This window comes from Falco cherrug, chromosome 1 (genome assembly GCF_023634085.1).
Source record: "Falco cherrug isolate bFalChe1 chromosome 1, bFalChe1.pri, whole genome shotgun sequence".
Classification (NCBI taxonomy): Eukaryota; Metazoa; Chordata; class Aves; order Falconiformes; family Falconidae; genus Falco; species Falco cherrug.
This window is the reverse complement of record NC_073697.1, coordinates 14,900,285-14,923,820: the sequence shown is the minus strand read 5'-3', so window position 1 is coordinate 14,923,820 and position 23,536 is coordinate 14,900,285. Positions and strand designations below refer to the sequence as shown.

At 38.6% G+C, this 23,536-nt stretch overlaps 1 protein-coding gene across 12 annotated transcripts in view; it reads left to right on the top strand.

Moving 5' to 3' along the window:
* The window catches only part of SLC10A7 (solute carrier family 10 member 7), a 154,931-nt gene that overhangs the window by 56,076 nt on the left and 75,319 nt on the right, over window positions 1-23,536 (top strand). Inside the window, exon 5 of one of the 12 annotated variants that reach the window (XM_055701466.1) lies at window positions 2,097-2,169. The exons of the other annotated variants lie outside the window; for them this stretch is intronic. The gene's annotated coding sequence lies outside the window, so the exon portion shown is untranslated. Of the gene's footprint in view, window positions 1-2,096; window positions 2,170-23,536 lie in introns of those variants that run through there. 12 annotated transcript variants of the gene reach the window in all.

Below are 23,536 nucleotides of genomic sequence, written 5' to 3'. Positions count from 1 at the left end.
GCCCATATTCCTATAAATACACAGGCAAAACAATGTATGGAAAGATACTATATATATTTACACTTAGTTTAATAATATCCCAGGTCTAATTAAAATGCAGTGTTTTACAGAACTAATTGTTACAGAAAAGTGTTTTTATGTAGCTAGATTAGTAATAACTAACGATAGATGAATTCAATTTACATAAATTTCAGCCAAGAGAATATTTAGAATCATACCACAGAGGATCTCTTTGAGTTGGGTAGTTAATGTCATTATCTCCTCCCCTCGTTTAAACAGTTTGGTTTACAATAATTGTAGAACGTAATAAATTATTTCAGTTTTTCCTTTTAATGAGGTGTTAATAAAAATCTGATAGCGTTTTACTAATATGGGGTAGTTGGTTATCAGCAGGGTTGCTAACGTAAAGCATGCAAATGCGTGCTAAGATCTGCTGGGATACAAAGCACTGAAGTAGTTGCTTCCACTTGTAGGAGAGAGTACTTTTGCACCTAATGGCTAAAGAAATTGTCTGGGATGTTAAGTATGGGTCTGCTGAGATTCTTAACATTGTATGCATTACTGTTGCTTCCTAAGCATTTCTGTTCTACTTCGAAAAGTTTTGCTGCAACAGGAAGGTAGTGGTTGTTAAAGTCCAAAGCACAGAGCAATAGGCAGGATACTGCAAAACATGCTGTGCTGATGGCTGTTCCATGGTGTTTGCCTGGGTGGCTCAGCGTCCTTGACTTTTAAGTTCAGCAAGGCATAGCCTGTCATTGAGGCTGCTCTTGCACTGAAACAGACTGTGCTCAGTTGAGAGCTAAACTCAATTCGCAGTGACAGTATAATACCATGTACTTGAAAGAAGGAGAGTCAGAAGTGTAGAAGAGGTTGTCCTCACAAAATACTGTGCACTGCTAGACTAGGAACAGTCTTGTCTAATCTCTTCCCACCTCTCATTAATCTCCTTTCCAAGCCCACTGTCTCAAGCAGAAACCCATGAGAGTACGCAGCTTGTGATGTGAGTCAATTTTGTCTGATTCTTTGGTGCCTTGGGGTTATGAACAGTAAGTGTGAAAGGAACAGCCGTCAGCTTCACCTTAAACAAAGAACTGTAACCAAGATCTGAAGGTCTGAGGTGGCAGGAAATCATGGGGAAAAGTAAGGATTCAGAGGGTTCTGCTGCTGTGACGATGGCACTCCTGAGAAAACAGAGCAAGGGACAGCCAAAAAATGAAAGTGTTGGTTGAGACTTCTTCAGATTCTGTCTTTGATTAGCTTTGCTTCCTCTGTTGGAACCTATGGGATGAAAGAAGGCATGTGTCTAGGCTACATAAGTCAGTCTGAAGGAAGGAGCCTATTCCAGGTGCCCACCACTTCATCAGTCTCCTTTGTCCAAATTAAGTATGTATGGGTTTGTTGGTTTATCTGTCTTTTGAAGGGGGCAGAGCTCATTCATATTGTTCAGAACTCAGTTAATTTTTGGAGCAGCCACTTGGCTAATCAAATCAAGGCTAGTGTTTTTATTTACATTGTATTCCAAATGAAAGCTAAAGCTAGCATGGAATATGTACGTTAGCCTGTCACATGTATGCAAGGCGTAGCTGGATAATGAAAATGTATGGAATTCTTATCTACTCTGCTTTAGCAGGCATAATGATTTACACAGCCTGACAGCACTAGTGCAGCAAGTAAATGCATTAGTCATAGTGTCCATTTTTCTTGCAAATTTGTGACACAGATTTAATTACGGGAATGACCGGCAACTTACAAATCTAATTTTGGTAGGCTGAGACAACTTTTTTATTTTAATAACAATGGATTTTTTAGCAATGATTTCATTACTATTTAAAGAAATCCACTCGTATGGAAATAACCAATTGGCTGAATTTATTTACTGTATTTTACCTTAATGGATGTTGAATGGTTTAGGTTTGTTTTGGGTGTTTGTTTTTTTTTTTCTTTCTTATTGTTATCACTTTTTCATCTTAGTTATTTCTAGGATAAATATCCTTCTCTGGCTTGATTATTTCATAGCACAACCATTGTAAATATTTTTCTAAAATCCGGTAAATGTTTGTATACCCCTTTGTTCCCTTTTAATTGTGTCTTTGCAGTATGAAAAGGGGCAGAACAGTCATCTGGGATTCCCTTCTTACTGCGCTAGCTGTTTACAAGAAAATCTTGCCAGGACGTCTGTTCACAACAGGTGCTGAATTCTGGATTCAGTCTTGTTTAATTTCAAAGCAAAGCTGCTTTATGGTGAGCCACCATGCTCCTAGAAGTGGTCTCTTCTTCTGTGAAGCAGTACAGTGGTGCTGCTGGTCTGTGCTCCACATTTGATTCTGATGGTTCTCAAAATCCTGAGCAAATTCTCCCTGTTAATGAGCCACTTGGGAAGCCACCTCGGCCCTGAAGGGTGGGTTTTTGCATGAGTGGAAGGGGATGACAGATCTCAGCAGCAGTGAGTCTTTGGACCAGATATTGTGTACCTGGCAAGAGGAGTTTAGATTCTGTGGAATTTAAATAATCTTGGAAGCCACTTATGTTGCCTTAGTGTAACTTTCTTTTATTTTGTGGCTGGTGCTTGGTTCTCTCATTGTTATTTGACATGCTCATTTTGATTTCTGCTAGCTTGATCTGAAATCTCAGCGTAAGTTTGGGTATTATCAGCTGTTCCCAGATTTGCCACGTAACTTGATAAATGTGTAGGCCTTCACTCTTATTGTGTGTTAGTGCTTCCAGTGAGTAGCATGCTCAGTTTAATACATAAATTTGAATTAGCTTGTACTATTTTGGTACAAGCAGGGCAGAGTAACAAAGTTCACTGTGACAGAGACCTGTTAGTATGAGCTTAAGAAAAGAGCCCTTGATACTGATGATTGTTTTGAGGGATGGATAGGTGTGTGCATCCATACCAGTATATTCTAATCCCACCCACTCCACCTCCTGCCAAACTGACAGAGTTATGTCAGTTAAAAAATGAAAAGGAAAATCTCCTTGTCTCTGAGTAAGTAAATAAAGGAGTAAGTATAAAGGTGTGATTATCAGAAAGTTGAAAAGAAGTAAATGAGATCCTGCTTTTAAGTGACTGAGAGAAATCGGGTAGGGGAATAACTGGAAATCTGAGTATTACAACACTTACCGTGTGGTCTGTCTGACACAGCTCGTTTGAAAAGACCAGTGAAGCCAGTAGGGGTTGACATGGCCAGCCAGCGCAGACTGTTTGAGAACCAGTTAACAAGTAATAGGCCTGCTGTTGGTTATCTTTGAAACATTAAGGAGAAGGAGGGTAGGTAACAGTAACCAAGAGGAAAGAAAAATACACTATTAAGCTTTCAGAAAAGAGTATCCTCTAGAAGGCCAGTGATTTGTCCCTGTATTTTTTTTTCAATGGCTAAGAGGAAAATGTCTTGAAATCTACATAATACAAAAAAATGAAGCTATTAGCTGTCAAATGTTTATAAATTATGTGAGCTGTAGCTGGTCTCAGTGCTTTCTTAGTGTTCCCATTAGCTTTTGCTACTGACCATTTAATTAATCTCCCTTGGTCTTAAGGGACTCAAGTAGCCAGTTCTTCCAAAAAAAAGTTTATTTAAAGGTAGCAGTAAGTAGGCCATTAAATGTATCTCTTCATATTCTCTTTGCAGCCCCAAAATAATGATCTACAATCTTTTTAAAGATAAATAGATTTGAGTATTCTGCTTTCTACACTTCTTCATATGATAGCTAACAGTAGGTAGAATTTTTTCTTGCACCTACTTTTTTGGTCAGCAACCCCATCTAGTGCTCTTGCTTGGTGTGGTACTTGGTGACAGACAGCTTTTGAGACAGTATATTGAACCCTCCCATCTCTCATCATTACTGTCTCTATGGGTTAACAGGCTCTTAGGGAAAGAAATAGCTGAGGATGTATGTGCAGTAGCATTTTTGAGTTAGTAAAACAAGCAGCAAAAGTGGAAATTGCTGCAGAAAATTCAGAGGCAGAATTTGGGGTGTTTGTTTCAAATCAGAAAGATAGCATGAGAGTTGAAGCAGCTTTATTCTTCCAGGCCAATTGTCATGTAGGAATTGCAGAGTAGAAGGGAGTGAAGTTTTAGGAGCTAAAACTGAGCATTCAAAGTACTTTAAATTTTATTATCTGACCATATTTCTCCTGACCACATAGTGTGGGGAGACTGGAAATGAAAGTGACTATATGACTATGGTACAGTCATCTCTCTCTTACTGAAAACTTATAAAAAGCTTGATTCCATTTTAAATGAATGCTAATGAATATCAGAGTCAAGAGAGTATGTAAGTTTGATAAGTATCATTTCGAGAACATCTAAAGGAGGAAATGTGTGTGTTTAATATTATATAATCAGGCAATTTGGATTGATATGTGAATCACATCCATGTCGATAAACAGTTTTTGCATAAAATCAGCTTGTCTAAGATTACTTTGGTCATAATTTGTAAAATTCATCATTGCCGCCTTTACTGTGAAAATTAGCATTTTTGTCAAAAGGATATGCTTTTTTTGGTCTATTTTTTTCTGGTTCTGCTTTTTGTTAATAGTCGACTTGAAAAAAACAACTGCACTAGTGCAGAATTGTATGCAGATCATAATGTTGAAAAGGTTATGGTATTAGTTTGTGATGTTTTCTTGTCTTCTGTTTTGCAACCATTTCTGTTTACTCCAAGTCAAAGAAAGTAAAATTAACAGAAAGAAATATCACTAGTTCTGTTAGAAAGATCAAGGTGTCTGACTTCTAGTTAAGTCACTGAAGTTTGTATCATGGAACGATGTCATATCACTTACTTGAAATTAGTTTTAAAAAAGTTGCATTTGTTTCTGACATATACTTGGAGAATTATTTGCATGCTTTGTTTAAAAAGGTGAGAATTAGCACTACAAAACTTTGAAAATTGGTTTGTTAAACGAGATTTAAAATTATTGCAAATAACTAGTTGTCTGTGGGAACCAAATATTTGAATTTATTGGTTCTTTATGGTAGGTATGTTGGTGCATGAAGGAGAAATTGAGAAGGGAGGCACTATGAAAGACAATGTGGTTTTTATTTCACCCTCTCTGTAGTGTCTTTTAATACTAGAAGCAGCAAAACTGCATTCCTCTAGAGCTGTGGTGTACACAAACATGTAGTCATTTGGCCTGATTTGAGGGTAAATGTTCCCTGCAGAAAGATTTGGAAATGCACAAAATATATAATTTTCTCCCTCCCTTTTAAAAAATTCATCAAAAGGAAATGAAAATGTTTTTAGACTCTAGTGTTAATGTTCTCCCCCAAAGTTTTAGTTTCTGATTGAAATGGAACAACAGTCTCTCCTCTGTACTGCAGCTGTTAGTCACCTGCATGAAAAAAGTGTGTTGGGATGAGGAGGAGTGGAGAGAAATCATCCCTTCATTTGGAACAGGGGTATTTAAACCCCTGTCTTCTGCTTCATTAGCACTTTGAGCTAGTGCTGCTGAAAGGAGTTGTTTCACCTGATGTCTGTGTTGGTTATAAAATATAATCTGGTATGCTGAGGAGTCACCTACATGAATGCACTAATTCATAATGGAGCATGGAGATCTTTCTCCTTCTCTGTCTACCAGCTGGTGTCGTTTCAACAGCCAGCAAGAGTTCAATTCTAGAAAGCAGTATGCGTTCTTCATGATATCTCTTTACAAACAGCAATACTAGTGCTGTATCATTTATGCAAACCTTTTACTTTGAGTTGACTCTTTGGCCGTGGAAAAATATACCAAACACCTAATTTATTAAGCTGCTTGAATTTTTGGCCCAGAACAGGTTAAAGCTCTGCCTGGGTCAGGATTATTTTTTTTTCCTGTGGTTTTCTCTCTGACCTAGCAGTGCCTGTTCAAAACTCAGCAGTTCGTGAATCGGCAGTCCTCAGTCTCTTGGGGTAAAAACAAGAGGGACATCATTATTAATATAAGTTGAGTGGCTGGAAACCGTTCCCCTTGCTGTCAGGGTGACAAATACTGTCTTAATGGAAGTGCCAGAGGTTAGGTCAAGAGCTTTCACAAAGTCTTTTAAGTTAGCTAGCAGGGAAGGCACGGTTGTTATAAAACTGGAGCTTCCTTTGGAAGTTTATGTTTCTTTATTATTTATTGTTGGCCTTTTAAAAGGCAGTTTTGGGAAACTGTTGTGACCCTTCAGTATGAGACAGCAGTAGTTTGTGTATTTTTTTTTTTTTTTTGAATGGCCGTGCTTGTGTCCTTGCTAAGAGGCTCCCTTCATTATTATTTTGCCTTAGCTTCTTTCAAAGTATCAAAACAACCCTCAGCTTTCATTCTTAATGGCACTTATTTAGAAATATCAGTCATTGTGAAGGAGGGGAAGAAATGTTTTAATTAATGATCTGTCATTACCTGGCTGCTTTTAACACTGTTCTGTCAGTGGAATAGATTGTTTGTTTTGACTTTCTGTAAAAAAACAACAACCAACCAAACCAAAAAAACCCCAACAACAACAACATCAAAAGCCCTAAAGCTCCACCCCAACAAAACCCAAACCATCTTGGAGATAGTTACTTTGCCTGCCTTGAGGCTCAGACTTGTTCATACAGTTTGTCACCTTTCTGCCATGACATGTCAGCAAATGCATCTCCCAGCATCTTCTTTCCTCTTCCTTCATTCCAGTTCTCCACCCACATGCCCCTGATTATTTTCCTGTAATTACAAGTAAATTGCTTATTTGTTGCTTCTACTTTTTTAAAAAAGATTGTGTCACAAAATTCCTTTTCTAAAATATTTTCTGAAGGTACCTTCTTGGTCAACTCCAGTGTAAGGGCTTGTTGCAATAATGGCTGTGTGATGTCCTTTCCTGGTTAGTTGGTGGAAGATCAGACTAGGTGATCATCTGGCTTTTATCTATGAAAAACTTGGTATGTTGTACAAAGTGGGGTCACACGCTGACAAGACCGTGTGAGCTCTGACAGGGTGAAGCATTTAAAAATTTGCTAGTTTTTACTTCCCAATAAAAAGACTTCTTTTTACTTGTATCTAAATGTGGTGATCATTCCATGTCAGACAGAAATTTTTTTATGTTAACATAAGAACATTGGTCATTATTTCTACATTTGTAAACCATGCTTCATATTATCTTCTGGTTTTCAGCCAATGTCGTGAAAGGACAACTTTGGACACTTTGACTGGATACCTTTATTTTCCTAGTGTTTAACTTGACTGCAACCATGCATGACTGGGAACAGCTTTTTTGCCTGACAGAAACCCACTGGATGAAAGCTGCGTGTGGTTTCCCCCCTTCTGCATACTTTCTGTATGTCACTTTGTACTGTGGTATGATAGAGGTGCTCATGGTGATGCCCACCTGAGTGGAAAAATTCTAGCTTCTTCCTCCTGGTGCATTTGAGGCATGTGCTAATAGCCTGAAAAGGCACACCTTGTAGTGCCTCATTGCTTAATTGTGGTCTAGTTTCTTTCCCACATTTTTACTACCGTATGGAAAGTGAATGTTAACTATTTGAAGGAGAAATATATTACATAGGATTAGATAACATGAATAATGTGAAAGCCAGGGTTTTTAAAAAACTCGAACCTTTTAATAAAATGGAATGTCAAATATATGAGCATGTCTTTCAAGAAATGATCAAAAAACATGTGAAAAGTTTCATATCCTTTTAAAAGTCAAATAATTATCCACCATCATATAATTTTTGTTAGATGGACAGTACAAAGATGAAAGAAAATTTTATAGATAGCATTGCACTTCACAGCCGACTGAGGCAGGTGTTAGAAATGCAGATTAAGTATACTGACTAAAGACTATATAAATTTGAAGTGAAAATGCCACTGGTCTACTTGTAGTGCCCTGCACATGTGAAGTTTCAGATAGTTAAATTATTAATTTTATTGTGTGAGATAGTGCAGCAGTTAGGGAGAAGGTCCTTGTGCATTTATGATGTTTTTTTTCCCCTGTAATCTTTTTAACAGTACATGGTGCGCAGCTAACAGAATTCGCTTCGTCGTGGAAGTTTTGATGTGGAAAGAGATTACATAATGCAGCTAGATATATCCACACTGTATGTTTATTTGCCAGTTAGGTGTTTTACAGAAACATGCAGTGCCAACACACAATTGTGGGTAAATACAATTTCTATAAATGAAGGAGGCTGAATGTTAGTAGTGTTGCTGTAGAAGTCCTCAGACACTGGGAAATTTGTAGCTGGCTCCTTCAGCACGCTCCTGTGAAAGTGGTATAAGGTATGTACAGGTTAATGTACAGGTCATTCTTTTCTAGACTCTGTAGGCTTTTTGTGGACATTATGCTTCATGATGTACGGGTGGGTGCCTTACTCATGTGAGTGGTATGAAGCTTGTTAGGGTTTTGGTAGGAGGGCATTGGGAGAGGGGTTGAGGGTATTTTCTTGTCTTCCAGCGACTCGGTAACCTGCTAATAAACTGTACTAGCCTGTGAATTTAATTTCGTCATGACTTATCAGGTGCCTGGAGCTAGTAATCAATCTGTACGAGGTCTAATTCTCGGATAAATTAGAATTGGAAGTGGATTGGGAGAGAGAATCTCTTAAAGTGAGGACTTTCTTAAAGAAAGCAGTACAGAGGCCCTTGCTCAGTGTGAGGGACAGTTTATTTTCTTCTCAGTCTGGACCTTTGTGAGAAGAGGTTGGTAGGATCCCCATGTTAGCATAACATCTGGGTAGTGCAGGGGACAGTAACAAGGGTATGGCACAGTCCTCTGTCACCTAGAATGACTGCAAGGGAAGGACAGCTTTTGCAGGATTTTTTCTTAGTAAGTAGTCCCTTGATCTGCTAAAAGTACTAAAGGTATGTTGTCATGAAAGAGCCACTTTTTTTTTTTTTTTTTTTTTTTTTTTTTTAATAAACAGTATTGTTTTGTCAGTCAGCTCAGGGGATTTGCATTGGCAACAGTTCTGCTCTGACTGGAGGAGCTAGTCCATAGTCTGTAAATATCCTGTATATGGTTGAGAAAGCTTGGTTGTAATGAGTGGAACAGATATCCAAGTGTCTGTCCAGTGCTTCCTGGGAGATAGCGTGCAGCTGGCAAACCAGTCATTTGAAATCTGCAAAGGCTATAAATGGTTGTAAGTGTCTTGCATGTATCTGCTTTATTTTTTTCCGTAAGAACAACAAATAAATCCCAGATGTTCCACTGTTTTTCATGCACCTCTACCCATAGGCACCTAGACCTAGCTCTGTTTCTCATTTCTGTTAACTGGTGGTTAGTGACATGAATTTTTTTGTTCCTACAATGACAGTCATTGAATCTTTCTCTGTGCTGCAGAATTGAGTTCCCTGCAGTGGGTGTAAAATCGTGTGTAGTCATACAAAGTCCCCAGGAAGGCCACTTGGTGCATTCACAATACAGATAATGCACTTTAATGAAGTTGTTAGCAAAATAACAATGGAAATTTTCCTCTAGCTTTAACTCATGTGTAGCATTTCAGTAAGATTTTTCTGGTCACTGACATTGTATGAGAAACAGCTTCTGTCCATCTTCCTTATTTTGCAGGCCTGTTAAAGCAGAGCAAAAGACTACATATAGTTCATTTTATAGACTCTGTAGTGTCCCTAGCAAAGAACTGCTACATGAATTTATGTGTAAAATGTATTTATTACTATTGCTTTTCATATTTTTAGTAGGTAATTAAAATACAAGCAAAGAGCATCACTGTAATGCAAACAGCTTGCAAAATAATAAAATCTAGATGAAGCTTAATATTTATAGTGTACTGCCTTAATGCTTAGTTTAGTCACTTGGTTAATGGAAGTGCAAGTATGGTTTTGCTGCACTTTTTTTTCTTCTTATTTTTGTTCCCTCCTAATTACAGTGTGGGCTTCCCGGCAAAGCTGGCCCAGTTGCCAGTTTGTCTTCCAGTTCCAAAATCCAGTCAATGTGTATACATATTCAAGTGCAAGAACTAAAATAGGATTTCATCATTACTATCTCAGTTTGCTTACCCTCAAGCAGAGTTAGTGGGGGGCTGATCCTCCCTGCATTCATAAAGGTCTGTCAAAATAGGGTATGTCACTCCAAAGACATTTGGAAAAATATATTCTCAGAGTCCTAGTACCTCAAGCTGTGGCATAATTACTGCACCATAAATGCTTGCAAAGCATTATGCTGACTGCTTTTTTATTTTTCAGTCTGATTTCTCTTAACTTGTGGGATTAAAATTGTTATGCTAATTCAGTCAACAGCAGAGTCCAGTGCCCCTGAACTTGTATTGAGAACATCCTGAGCCAGTGTTACCAAATAATATACAGAAAATGACATCATCTGTAATATATGGGAAGAGGTATGATTTGTTTTATTTGCTGTTGGAGTTATTCTAAAAGCTATTAAAAACTCTCTACAGCCTCTTCCAGATAATTATTATGCTTTCTTTTAGGGGCATAAAAGGCCATCACTGATAGAAAAAATACTATGTTTCTATCCATCTGTTTCATAAAGCTGTTCAAGCACCCTAGATTAGCAGCATGATATAGATTAAGACTTCTTAGGTGTGGTAGTCACTGTCTCTAGGCTGTCCACATAAAGTTTTTCTGATATGGCGCATGGATTTCTTAAAGCTCTATCAGAGTAAGGGGGAGTTTCTTCCTCTTTGGACAACTAGCAAGAGGGAGATCCAGCAGGCATCAGAGTTCAGTCAGGCACTGATATGTCCAAGCAGATTAAAAAGAGATTTGTGACAGAAAGGGGTTTTGGGACAGGAGAGGCCTGGAGAGTGGGAGGTCTAAATTAAGATGGTATATTGGAGAAGCATAAGTGAGAGAGGATTGACGTATCTCTGGGGAATGCTGGTTTTGCAGAAGGAAGAACAGCAAGTTCTGAGTCAGGCTGGACTGGGGTTACCCTGCAGCAGCCCCTGCCTGGGAGTTCCTGTTTCAGGAGGAGCGTGCACACACCACAGCTGTCCTGACATTCCCTCTGCACAATTGGAACATCCTCTGCCGATCTGTTGTTCTTGCGCCCATCCGGGAGGCCTCATCCAAGTAGTCATTTGAGAGCCAACACTAACGTAACGTGTTTAAGCTGAGATGGGAACATAGCTCTTCAGGGTGTTAACATCAAGTGGAAGCTGCTATAGTGATAAACTTTTGAATTAGATTTTCCAGACTGATTCTGTTACAAATGTCCCTATAGAAAAATAATTGTTTTATGATATTATATGATAAAGTTCTTGAACTGAACTCATAGGGAGTACAGTTTTCATGGATAATCAGGCAGTAATCTTCTAGAGCCTTTGAATGCTATCCTCAAGGTTTTACAAGGAGCATGTTAAATCATGGTGTAAAGCTAATCATCAGTACTAAGATGCTGAGGCATGCCTTGTGCTGTTAAGATTCTTTCTGATCACCTATACATTCATTGGCTGAAATACTATTTCAGTGAAGATTTCACAAATTCAAGACACATTTTCAGGTACTTCCTTGTATTAGCTTCTCTAGTGCCTGAGCTTTGTAATGGAGCATCTGTCCTGCTGCATGGGAACTGTGGTGCACATGGAGTTGTGTATGTCTGGCATAGTGAAGGTGCAGTGTGGGTGTATTAAAAGCTTGCAGACAGACATGTTTTTGAAGGTTTTTTTCCTGAAAATTATATTCTGAAAGGAAGGGTTTTCTTGCTTAATAATTTTGAACTCTGAGCTTACTTCTACTCGAGAACAGAAGTGTGGAAAATTGTTACACTAAATGAGAACACAAATCAACTTGTTACAGCATGGATGTGTCCATACCTAGAGTTAGCTTAGAACAGCTATTGCACAAATGCTGAATTTAATCTGTATTGCACAAATACCACAAGCATCTCAAAAGGATATATTCTTTTTTGCCTTACCATTGGCATGTGCAAAAGGGAATTTTTGAACTGCAGTCTAGTAGTTGTGCACATAACTGACTGTTTTACATACAGAGCTATTAGATTTGCACTTACAAGGTATAAATGTTTGAGTCAAACGTAGAGCTTTATCTACTTAGGCCATAATCTCATACAGTATCTTGTGCTTACAGTAGCACCTTGCATAGACAACACTACTGGGAGCTGGATTGCTGACTTCCCACCCCATTTTATAATGGGTTGAACACCACTGTACGTGCATGAGTAATAGAGAAGGTGAGAGAAGAAACGTTTTCAGTATAATTCTTATGACAGTATCTTTTTAGAATCTGGGATTTCTTTATTAGAAATACTCAGAGGTTTTCTGTAATTTACACAGTAAGAAACATTTCTGAAGTCCTTAAGAAAGAGCCATTCTTTTCCTCTGCATCATGATAAATGTAGCAATTGTGTGTGTATACTAGAATAGATCATATTGAACATCCCCTGAGCTCCGTTTGCAGACAAGTCCTATCTCCACCATGACAAAATTCCCATAAGAGTTTAAATTATTAATGCCCTGGAATCTGCGGGGTTCAGCAGATATGTTCAGTGTTATTGATGGCAAACTTTATCCCTCTATTCCTAAGACACATAATGAAATAGGGAGTCCCACAAATAACTGCATTTTATGTTTAGGCTAATTTTGTAGAGGCCAGTGGGCTTTGCCTTAATGTGTGTAAATACAATTTTTCTCTTTTACAGCAGATTGCGTGGTAGATGGGAAGGAGGCTGATTTGGCACTAATTTATGAATCCTTCAAGCATTCTCTGTGTGCTGCACCCTGTGCGGGCAAGATGCTCTAATTACACTTACTCTATATAATGAGAGCTTTTAATGACAATTGCTGATTGTAGTTACGGATGTTTAGGGACCATTTTTTCTAGCTTAAGATGATGTATTGACTTCTACAAGAGAAGACTTTTATTTTCACTTTATACAATATCTCTCCTTCCTCCCCCCAGCCTTCACAACTGATAGGTGGACTGGTGAAGCTGCTAAAGTGTAGCCACAGAGATTTTTTTTTCCCCACTTAATTTAATTTTACAAGGTACAATTTTTCACTGGTTTTTATTTCTGAATTCAAATCTGTGCATTCACGTTTTTTTTTTCCCTAGCAACTTAGTATTTGGAGTGATGTTATACAAGCTGCGTTTGTTTTATATAACAAGATAAAACTACTTTGCACTGAATATGTCACTGCCATGTTAAGCAAAAACATTTACAAAAGCTTCATTTTCCCTTAATGTACTGGTATAAATGACATTTTACTATGACACTGTCGATTTTAAATAGGAGTTGGTTTAATCTTTGATCCCTTTTTCAATTAGATTAGTTATAATGGAAAACAATGAGTCCGCTCACAGTCCCAGATTACAAAGTTGCTTTGCATAGGGCCTGCTCATCTTTTTTAAGTAAGGCTGTGAATATACCTCTCATCGACTGTTGCCTTTAAATATAAATTCAGATATGGGCAGCTTCCAGTTTAGCGGTCACTGAGCTGTCAATAATTGAAAGATCAGTTTTAACACTTGTGAGGAAGAGATAGTTTAAAGATTGGGGGTTTGCTTTTTTCCCCTCCCCTTTCACTTCGGTTTACTAGTTTAGGGGGGGTGTTAGAGGTATGTTTCTTTGCTTTGGTTCCTGCTGCTGGCAGCCTTGTATTGGTGTGGAAAGTGAAGCCTTCTTGTAATTCCAGGGAAGCAGAAGAGAATGTGAGAATTGCCTGTTCTCATTAGCAGCACTTGTGGCTTTTCATTCCCACACATGCCCTGCAGCTTGCTGTGCCTTCTGTTGTCCTAACACAACTAGCAGTGGGACTGGGTTGGAAGGCAGACCTGGTCTGAGTATTAAAATAACCCTTTTGATGTTTGTTGTGGTTTTCTTGTGCTTTGTTCTATTTTAAATCCTGACCATGGCAGTAGTCTAGTTTATTATACAGCTGTTTTAAGTGAGAAGATGGTATTCCAGCATATGGGAACAGAGGTAAAATGTTGGAAGAGAAAAGAGAATGGCAGCTTCTGGAATTCATTTATAGCTGAAGACAGCAATTAAGTAGTCATACTATAAGAAAGATAGTCTGTATACTACTTTATTTCTGTGGTCTACAACGTTGAGGCCTTAAGTCTGATCTTAGTATTTTACTAATAATACTTATGTGTACTTCACATTTATTTGCTAATTCTGCTAATGTGTTAATGAAAGGCTTTCATGAAATCAGTTCAGGTCTTCAGTAGAAGCAGCCAACTCTTCAGTTTTCAGGAGGAATTTGTGAAATTAGAGGCTTAATTTGTCACTCTGTTAGCATGATGTGTCATTGCCTTCTCAAACTATTGAGTGTACGCAGATGGTTTATGACAAGCATTGCAGGGCCTCATGTCTGTTAGAGTTCATACCTTTGGACCTATTTGGACAACCAAAAGTGCACAGGTAATAGCAGATACAAACATCCTGGTTAAACATAAAACATCATCTCCTAGGACCAGTAATAGGAAGCAAGAATCCTACTTCTCTGTGTTCTGGCATTGGTTCATAAATACTTGTGTGACTGGCACACGGCTTGCATTGTGTTTTGCTGTGTAGGCTGATTGACCTGTGCCTCTGACTAAAATGGAACAGGTCTGGGTTGCAGTCACCATGGGCAGACACCAGCCTGCTGTGACTGGATCCAGTCTCCAAATCCCACAAGCTAACATACCTCTGGGTGTTGACTCTGTGATAGGTTTTGCTTCCTAGCAGAGGACCTCTCAGTTTATTAGGTTGTTAGGTTATGCTAGATCATCTCGAGTAGAGGAAACCTGGTTCCCAGGCCATGGTATGAGGATCTTAGCCCAGAGATCAGCAATACACAACCTGGGTGCTAAAGAAGTTGCTAAGGAAGAACATGAGAGGCAAGGTCAAGTGCTGGGAAGTGCAGCATCTTAAGAGCTGTCTGTGAAAGGTGACAGCTCCCAGTTTCTGTTTCCCAGTAAAACTTGCAATTAGTAGAAATTGGAAGAACCTTACACAAAAATAGGATTATCAGCATCTTGCTCTTGAATAGGAGCATATCTGAGCTTCTGAGTTTCTGAATAGACTTGTGAGCAGGCTTAGCCTCTGATTTCAAGTGTAAATGGAGCCTGAGAGAACACCCTTACAAGGATTTTGGCCCAGGCTTAGCCAACCTTTTCTCTATGATGATTATTTTTAGTCTGTCTCACACACCCCTTCCCTTATCTAGTGATGAGCTGAGGCTTTAATTTTCTAATTACCTGTAGTAGGAACCACTTGTCAGGAAGGCGAAGAATTGTGGACGTCAAAAAATGAATTTCTTATTCACAAGTCTTACGCAACAAGAGAGTTACCCTAGGAAAAGCACAGGCTCCGGTTCCTTTGTTCTTCTGTCACTGCTTCTGGGAGTCTTGCATTTGTGCCAAGCAGTTTTTCCTGCCTTCTCGGCTCAGCGGGCATATTTTTTGGCATTGTTAGACTTCTCTTGCTTACAAAAGAACCAGTCCTTTCAAAACTGGCTGGTTCCTAAGTCTCTCTGGGCTGTAAATTGGGTGGTGATTTCAGCTGCCAGCCCATGTCTTCGTTTCCAATATTCTTTTCCCAAGCCTTCCACTTCTATGTAATTCAAAATCCGTGCCACAGTTGGTGGAAAATACGCTGTTGTACTGGAGAGGAGTCTGTCTGCACTGGTGTGTCTTGTTTGCTCTGTGGCCGCACCATCCACTTGGTGTCAGACCTCTGTAGTATGGGGAGGTTTCTGGTTGTGCTGGCAGAAGGTTGTGGTCAGCGTAACGGTAGTAGCACTGTGGATCTTGAATCGAAACTCTTCACCATCACCCCTAATGCACCAGCAAAGAAGTGTATCACAAGGACTGCAGAACCACTGGGACAATTATTGTTTATGACAGCATAATATTTGGGAGAAAATTCCTTTTTGAAGCTTATACGCTTGAATTTTTTTTGGTTCTTCCTCCTAAGGAAGCCTGAAAATATGTCTGAAAGAGTAAAACGTGAGTGTGAAGAGTGTGCAGGGATTTACTATGTGAACGGAGAGAAACACTTCGAAGTAAGTCACAAGTGAAGTTAGTATAACTTACCTGCTGGAAATGACATCTTGGACATCTCATGTCTACTCTAGGGAGCTGTCAAACTTTTCACTGTAACTGTGGAGTGATTAAAAGTTGTTTGTGTCTAACAAAGATATGGTAGCCTTTGGCTTGTCAGTACAACTGTAGGCTGTTTGGTCAGAGACTTAGTTTTTATGGTACCTGCAAGAACTTCGAGTGGGATCCTGCAAGAGACTTGTGTGGTGCAAGTTTTATTTTCTGTAGCCCTGAACAATGATGAAATGACTGGAAGAGGGATATTTTGTGGGATGTTTTGGATAGAGTTTCTGCAGTGAGTCAAGCCAGAGTCACTTTACCATGAACCTGGGATCATTAGAAAGGCATTGATTTTGATAGACTGTTTAGGTGAATGGAGCTACAAAAGAGAAAAAAACATCAAACAGGTCGAAAAATGAACCTTGACCTTTTAAAAGAAATGTAATGTTTTGAGAGCTAATCTTGTTTGGAAAAAAAAGTGGGGGCAGGAAAATGAGTTCCAGAGTAGGTCAAAATGGGCAGTAGGCATTTTTGTGTGTTCCAGTGATGACATCCCAGCTGTTCACAGTTCATTGCTGATGCCTGATAATGCTAAAGAACACTAAGCTTCTTGGCTTTGCTTGGTTTGCTGCTGTGATAAAGCAAGCAATATGCTTCAAATGCTGCATTTGTGTGGGGTTATACTGTGAGTTTCAAATAAGGGGTATCTTTTTCCTAAGTGTGTTTACTGGTTCACTTCATTACCTTGTTTTGAGGGTTCTTTTCATAGATAGAGGTAGGGTGCTCAGAATGACCAATGTTGCTGTCCAGTGACTGTCAGGGTTTTTTGGTTTTTTGTGGGGGTTTTTTTTTTTTTTGGTTTTGGGTTTTTTACAGCTACTCTTTTTGTTTTGTGGGTTGTTGTTGTTGTTGTAGTTCCTTTCAAAAGGGAAGTGTGATCCAGCAAAATGGGATTTAATTTTTTTCCTTTTTCTGTTTTTTACATCTGAGGTGCAATTCCTCATTGACTTCTCTGGTGACAGAGTGAGTTTAAGAGGTGACAGCCCTGCTTTCTACTTCCTTCATAATGCAAAAAAATGATGCCAACCTGTTGGTTTCTTGGGCCATGTTTTAGACTAGTACAGTGAAATGAGCTGAGTTTAAAAACAAAAACCTGGGTTTTATTTCCCCCACTGGGATTATGTCTGTGATCCATTTTAGAAATGGTCTCATCTGTGCCTGAAGAAGAGATAGTTCACTGTGGGCAGAGAAGAGGAGGCTAAGAATGACAATTTATTAGCTTTGCTAGAGGAGACTGAAGTGAAGCTATGCCTTGTATAAAGTTAAAAAGTAGAATTCTGCCTTGATGAAAATCAATGGAAAAGGCTGTTTTTTTGCCAAAGTGCAAGGTTTCTTTAATTAATGTTTTGCTATGAAACAGAAGGGTTACAAAAAGTTGGTGTTTTGGTGTTTTTTTTGTTTGTTTGGGTTTTGTGGTGTGGTGGGGTTTTTTTTGGCTGGGGGTGGTTTGGGTTTTTTTGATAGTGTATTTTGTAGTTTATCTTGTCAAGTATTGAAGTGCTCTAAGCTATAGCCAGGAAAAAGCAACCAAGCATGTTTCATATCACTCTCTTATCTCTCTTATTGCCCATATATTGACCTTATTGCGCTCTACAACTACCTAAAGGGAGGTTGTAGTGAGGTGGGTGTTGGTCTCTTCGCTCAAGTAACAAGCAACAGGACAAGAGGAAATGGCCTCATTGCACCAGGGAAGGTTTCAACTGGATAATAGGAAAAATTTCTTCACCAAAACAGTTGTCAAACATTGGAACAGGCTGTTCAGGGAAGTGGTTGAGTCACCATCCCTGGAAGTATTTAAAAGACTTGTGGATGTGTCACTTAGGGACATGGTTTAGTGGTGGGCTTGACAGTCCTGGGTTAGTGGTTGGTCTTGATGATCTTAAAGGTCTTTTCCAGCCTAAATGATTCTATGATATTTCATTCCAGTCTTGAGATCTGAGTGGGGTTAGAAAACTGGGAATGCTATAAGCTCATACACTTACTCATATACAGTCTTTCTGATAATGTCCTTCTCACAGCTCTACTGGATTCGCTGCCTGAACCACATGACAAATCATGTACACAATATTCTGCCTTTCCAGAACTAGGATGAATATCTTCCCAGCTGGAGAAACGTTACTGTTTTCAAACCCCTTTTGCTTGACTGGAACATCTGCAAATATTTTTAAGATATGGTTACATGAAATAACTTAGTTTTCAAATGCTGAAGTTCAGTTGAGATACAAAGTAATAGCAAATGGGGATATACATGTAAGTAACACTGTTAATATGTTGCCAGCATTGCCTTTTTCCTCCCAGTTACTTAAGATCTTCCAGTTACATTTTTTAATATGTGACATTTATCACACAGTTTGATAGTGAAGTTAAGACTGGGTAATGCTTCTAAGGGGCACGTGGATATTACAGGAAAGGGTCTGGAAAAAGCCTGCTAGCATCCTCAAATGATGGAACCAGAACTCTTCCTGGCTTTCATGCAAGAAATCAGAAGAGAAGTGCCCTTTGCAAGTACCACTGTTGTATCAGTGGAGTGTGGGCTACACTGCTTCAGAGGGGACCTCTTACCCATCTGATCTGCTGCTTGATGAAGCAAAGTGGGGGAATCTTCAGTCCTCATTTGTTTATGGATAGGTATTCTTATCCTCCAAAAGTTGCATAAAGAAGCAGTCTTTTCTGTATTATTCATTGTTAATATGAACTGTGACATGCATGTGACACAGATGGAGTATTCTTTGTTTCTCCTTCTAGTAACCAGCCCTTTATCAAATGCCAGCTTTTACCTTCCTACAGCTCAAGCAAAGGCAGTCAGCACAAAAATAACACATATTTAACACTTCTTCTTAATCCGTTGTCTTTGCCAGCCTGTTACACACAGTATTGTGTTAAATTTGAATGTTCTGGGTGTACACTTTGTGAAGTCTCACCTTGTGCTAGATCTCAGTACCTTGTACTTAAACTCACTATATAAATATCTACTGAATCCAGTCAGTTCAGGAGCACGTGAACAGATAGGTGCACTTGCTCACTTCATGCCATTACTGTTAACTTCCTGTGACTCTTCAGGAATTTCTGTTAAAAATAGAGTTAAAAAAAAAAAAAAAAAGGCAACCAAACCAGACAACCCCCCTCATATATCTATCTGTCTCTTGGCTTTCTTTTCTGTTCTCTGGGGATTTTTTAATGTATGTCTCATAAGCCAGGTTATAGACTTTTGGAGGAAGAGACTGCCTGATAAATACCTAGTTTGCTGCACATTGGGTTGTCTAACCATTTAGCATTACTGTAAAACAGATAATGCAAATAACTCTGTTCTAGTGGTGAGAGTCCTCTGTTAATTTGTAGGTTAGCACTTATATCTTCCTTTTTATGCTTTTGTTTCTCCTGTATGTGTGTATGAAGGTTGCATACAGATTAAATAGGAGACTGATTAACTGGCAGTGTAGAAAAATCAGTGAAACCAGCTACTCTGGCTGTTTGACAACCATTTGCATACTAAACTGAACAGAAAGGAGAGGTGCTTTTTACTCTGTTTCAGTCACAGCAGCCTAATGAATTGTCCAAGGCTATGTAAGTTATTGGACATAGTTTGTGCTGGAGTTTATTTTAAAGAGTTTATTGTATTCCCTTTAAAGGTAATCTGTTGGTGCTTTGGTACAAAAAGGAGGATTTATGTTTTCACTGTACCATTAAATATTCTGAGGTTGTGCCTTTTTTTTTTTTTTTTATTAACCTACTTGGATTATATTCCTTTCTGGCATTTCATTATACATGTATCTGAGGTGAGAGAGTGTGTTAAAATTGTGCACAAGAAGAGCATTTATTAAACCCCATTTGTTCCTTTAATTAACATTTAGCTGCCTGTGTTCTCTTCATATGCAATCAGGGCAACATTTAAGAAAATACTGTGTTCAAATATGCCATTTCACAGAGGGAAAGACAAAGAGAGTTTGCCAGGGCAAAGGGCAAGGTCATCAATTTGTATTCGCTGAATGTGACATATATTGTATAAAGAGGATTTGATCAAACGTTTTTAATGTACTTTTGTTCAAGAGGTTGAAAGGAATACTGCTGTAATTGTCTACACTGTATTGGCATTGGAAGGCAGATGGCTACTAGAGAACTCTTCACGGGTTTTCCCTTCAAATGTTTGCAGGTATATGATAAGTGAAACGCTGCTTTTGGATGGGATTGTGTTGATGTCAGTAAGACAAATGCATATACGTCCATCTGCAGAATTTCTCCTAATCTAGATGTGCTAATGTAGAACTAATTGATACTGTAATTCATGTACTGGGATTTTTTGTTGTTTGTGTTTTTCAGGGTTTGGTTTTCCCTTTTTTTTTAAATACAAGTTATTACTGTCCTTAATTTTGAGACTCAGCATGTCCCAAGATGGGGATAAACAAAAATATTATTCTATGTATCTTGTTGACGAAGGATGGTCGCACACTTTAAATATAATAACGAACTTTTTATCATGTCTGATACACAATGCATTTTTTTAAAATTATGGTGGCTTGTGGGGTTTTTTTTTTTTTTTGCTTTGTATATACCAGTTAACTGAATAGGTAACTTCTCAGGTGGATTCAGCCATGGAACAAGATTTTATGTTTATGTTAATGAATCTTATTTTTCTAAGTTTTCCACACTTCTTTATGTCAGTGAATGTATTTGCATTTAGTGTGCGTGTGTCCTGGTCATCTAAGATTCTGTAGTATTTTGCTGCGCCTGAAAACCTTTTCCCGTTGAACACCTTATTATTCCACCGGGTATCAGATTTTGTTCAACAATTTATTTTTATCTGTCCTCTTTGTCCAAAAGAATAAATATCATGTTGGAGGAAAATCTGATACATTTTGCTAGCAGATCTGTAATACTGAAGTGCATAATTTGGCAAGAGCTTGGGGCTATTCTCCTAGCAGTTGGACATTTTACATCCCTCAGCCACCAGCAGTACATCTTGATTCATTAGAAAACAGTGAATGGGTAGGCTTTGTTTTCTCTGTAGCCTGGAAATGTTCACTCAGAAAGAGAGCAGTGTCCGTTATGGTGTCTTAGCTGTCTGTGTAAGAAGCTGGTGCACTGTGCTGAGGCAGCGGATCAGCAGAAAGCGTCTAATTGTTAATAGAGGTGACAGATCTCAAATAATATTCAGACTGACCGAGCGGTATTGGAGGTTGTAGCTGCAGATATATTCACTGAGGCTGTTACTGTGGAGGTATTTATTTCCAGATTCTGTGCCTGAGTTACTCAGAAGATAACTTCAGTGGAAAGGGAGTTTTTGTGCCATTTTGGGCTTTTAACCTGCTTTTTTGAACCCACTGTTCTTTCATAGTTCTATCTGCAGATTATATAGGGAGCTTTCTGTTGGATCCATTACTCTTCAAAGACTTAATTAAATTGTACAGTGTAATTAATCTGTCTTCTTAATTTCTAAAATTCTCCTAGTGTGTAGGTAATAAACAGAGAGACTCTGTGGCTGCTTAGCTGTATTATGGGTCTGGGTGGAAACAAAGAATATATTCTTTTTGATGGAAGCAAGTTTATACATGGATGGCTGAGACTGTATTGCAGCAAACATAAAATCTGCTGTACTGGGACTGACCAAATATTCTTTTTCTTATCAATGGCCTCAGAACAAATATTTAAGGAACGCTGTATTTAAAGTTCAGGGAATTCATATATGACACTTTCCCCTGAAGTTCTCTCACTCTCCAGCTCTGTATTTCCTGAGCTAGTTATAATTTCTGCATACGTAATAAACTTCAACAGGCTTTTCTTCTGTAAAATTGTCCTGTTTTTTTCTTCAAGCCATGTACACGCGTCTGGTTGTAAAAGATAAACAGTTTTGAGGAAAGAAACATTGGGGGTGAGTGTTTTTTCTATTAGGTTTAACCAGAAGGTTCTGCCATTTCTCCACATACTGACTGTGCTTACTAGCTACTGCTTTGGGTATTCTACTGAAATAGTAGGGCATTGGTGTCTCTGGCTCACACAACAAATGAAAAAACAGATAGGTCTTTGAACAAAAGTCTTCAAAAATAAAAAATGCCACCTGCAGGCGCAAGGCATGGCTTTAACACCTGGTTTGAGATGGGCATCAGAAAAACTTGCATTTGTTTGCTGCTTGATTAGGACTGTCATTCACCAAGGAGATCATCCTCTTCAGGAGACTGGTCCAAAGTTTTGGTTTTGGGATAAATAACAGACAGAAACTGTTTGGGCAAAGGCTTATGCATGTATCCTGTCCTTCCTCTGCTTTTCACATTTGTTGCTGTGAACATATCCCTTGTGATGATTTCAGCTATATGTTCTGATTTTACAAAACTTCTGTGCAAAACAGTATCAGTAGTGAAAAGTATGTAATTTCAATTACACCTTCAAAAAAAAAAAAAAATCACAAGATGCCTGAGAACCTTTACAGAAATGCCTGTGTGTGCTTTGACAGATTTAACTCATAAGGTTAAAAATATGTGTGTGGATTCTTTTGTTTTTTAATGTAGCTATTGATAGAAGAGGAGAATACAAATGTAACAAAAGAATAACTAAACTGGCTCTTTGAATCTTACCTCACAAGAAACATCAAAGAAAGAAATGCATGCCACCTGTTAAGGTAGTATGAAAGGTTAGCAAGTGTGCATCCTTCTCTACCATATTATTTTGCTCTTTTAAATCAAAGTTAACTAGTTCAGAAACTTTGATTTTACTTCAATAGGTGAATCGTCTTTTAGTTGCATTATTTCTGACATTCTTCTTACTGTTCTTGGGATGGGAGATGCCTTTCAGTTTCATGCTCATTTAGTCTTTCTGGGGCACTCTAAGCAAGCTGAGATAATAGTGTTGGGTTTTTTTCATGTAGCAGTCACTAAAAAAGTAAGAAATAATTAAGCACAGTGCTTATTAAAATAATTGCTGATCCTTTCAGTGTGTGCTCACTATTTTGAGCATGTGTGCGCTAATGGGATAAATGGGATCACATAAATATCTTGTGTGATCTGTAGAGGGGAAAAAGAGGATGACATATGAAATACCTCACGCCAACATGAAGTTTTGTGTCTGCACATCCTTTAGTTCAAATACAACTGTTTTTATTGATGCATTTCCCTTGTTGCATCATTGTGTTGCCAGCTCAAATTTCATAACATTACATTAGAGCTTGAAACTCCAAATATGTGTAAGCAGATATATGATTCCTCAGTGCTGCACCGAGGAAGAAAGCTTTTCAGTTGTTTGCTGGTGTTGGTTGGCTCTAAGTATGTTGTAAACTTGTATGTAATTCTGAGATACTTGCAGGTTAAGGGAAGAGTGTTGCTGATGGACAGCGCCAGGGAAGCATCACAGTACAGCTGTGGTTTCAAGGGTCCAGGTTTCAGTGTGGGGAGAGTCTTGTTTTCTGAAGACTGGGCAGGACTAAAGTTCCCAATTCTTGCTGACACTTGGGTGTCCCAACACATTGGCTAGAGGTACTCGGTGGTACTCTGTATTCCACTTTCTGGTACCTGTGGGCAGGGGCCCATG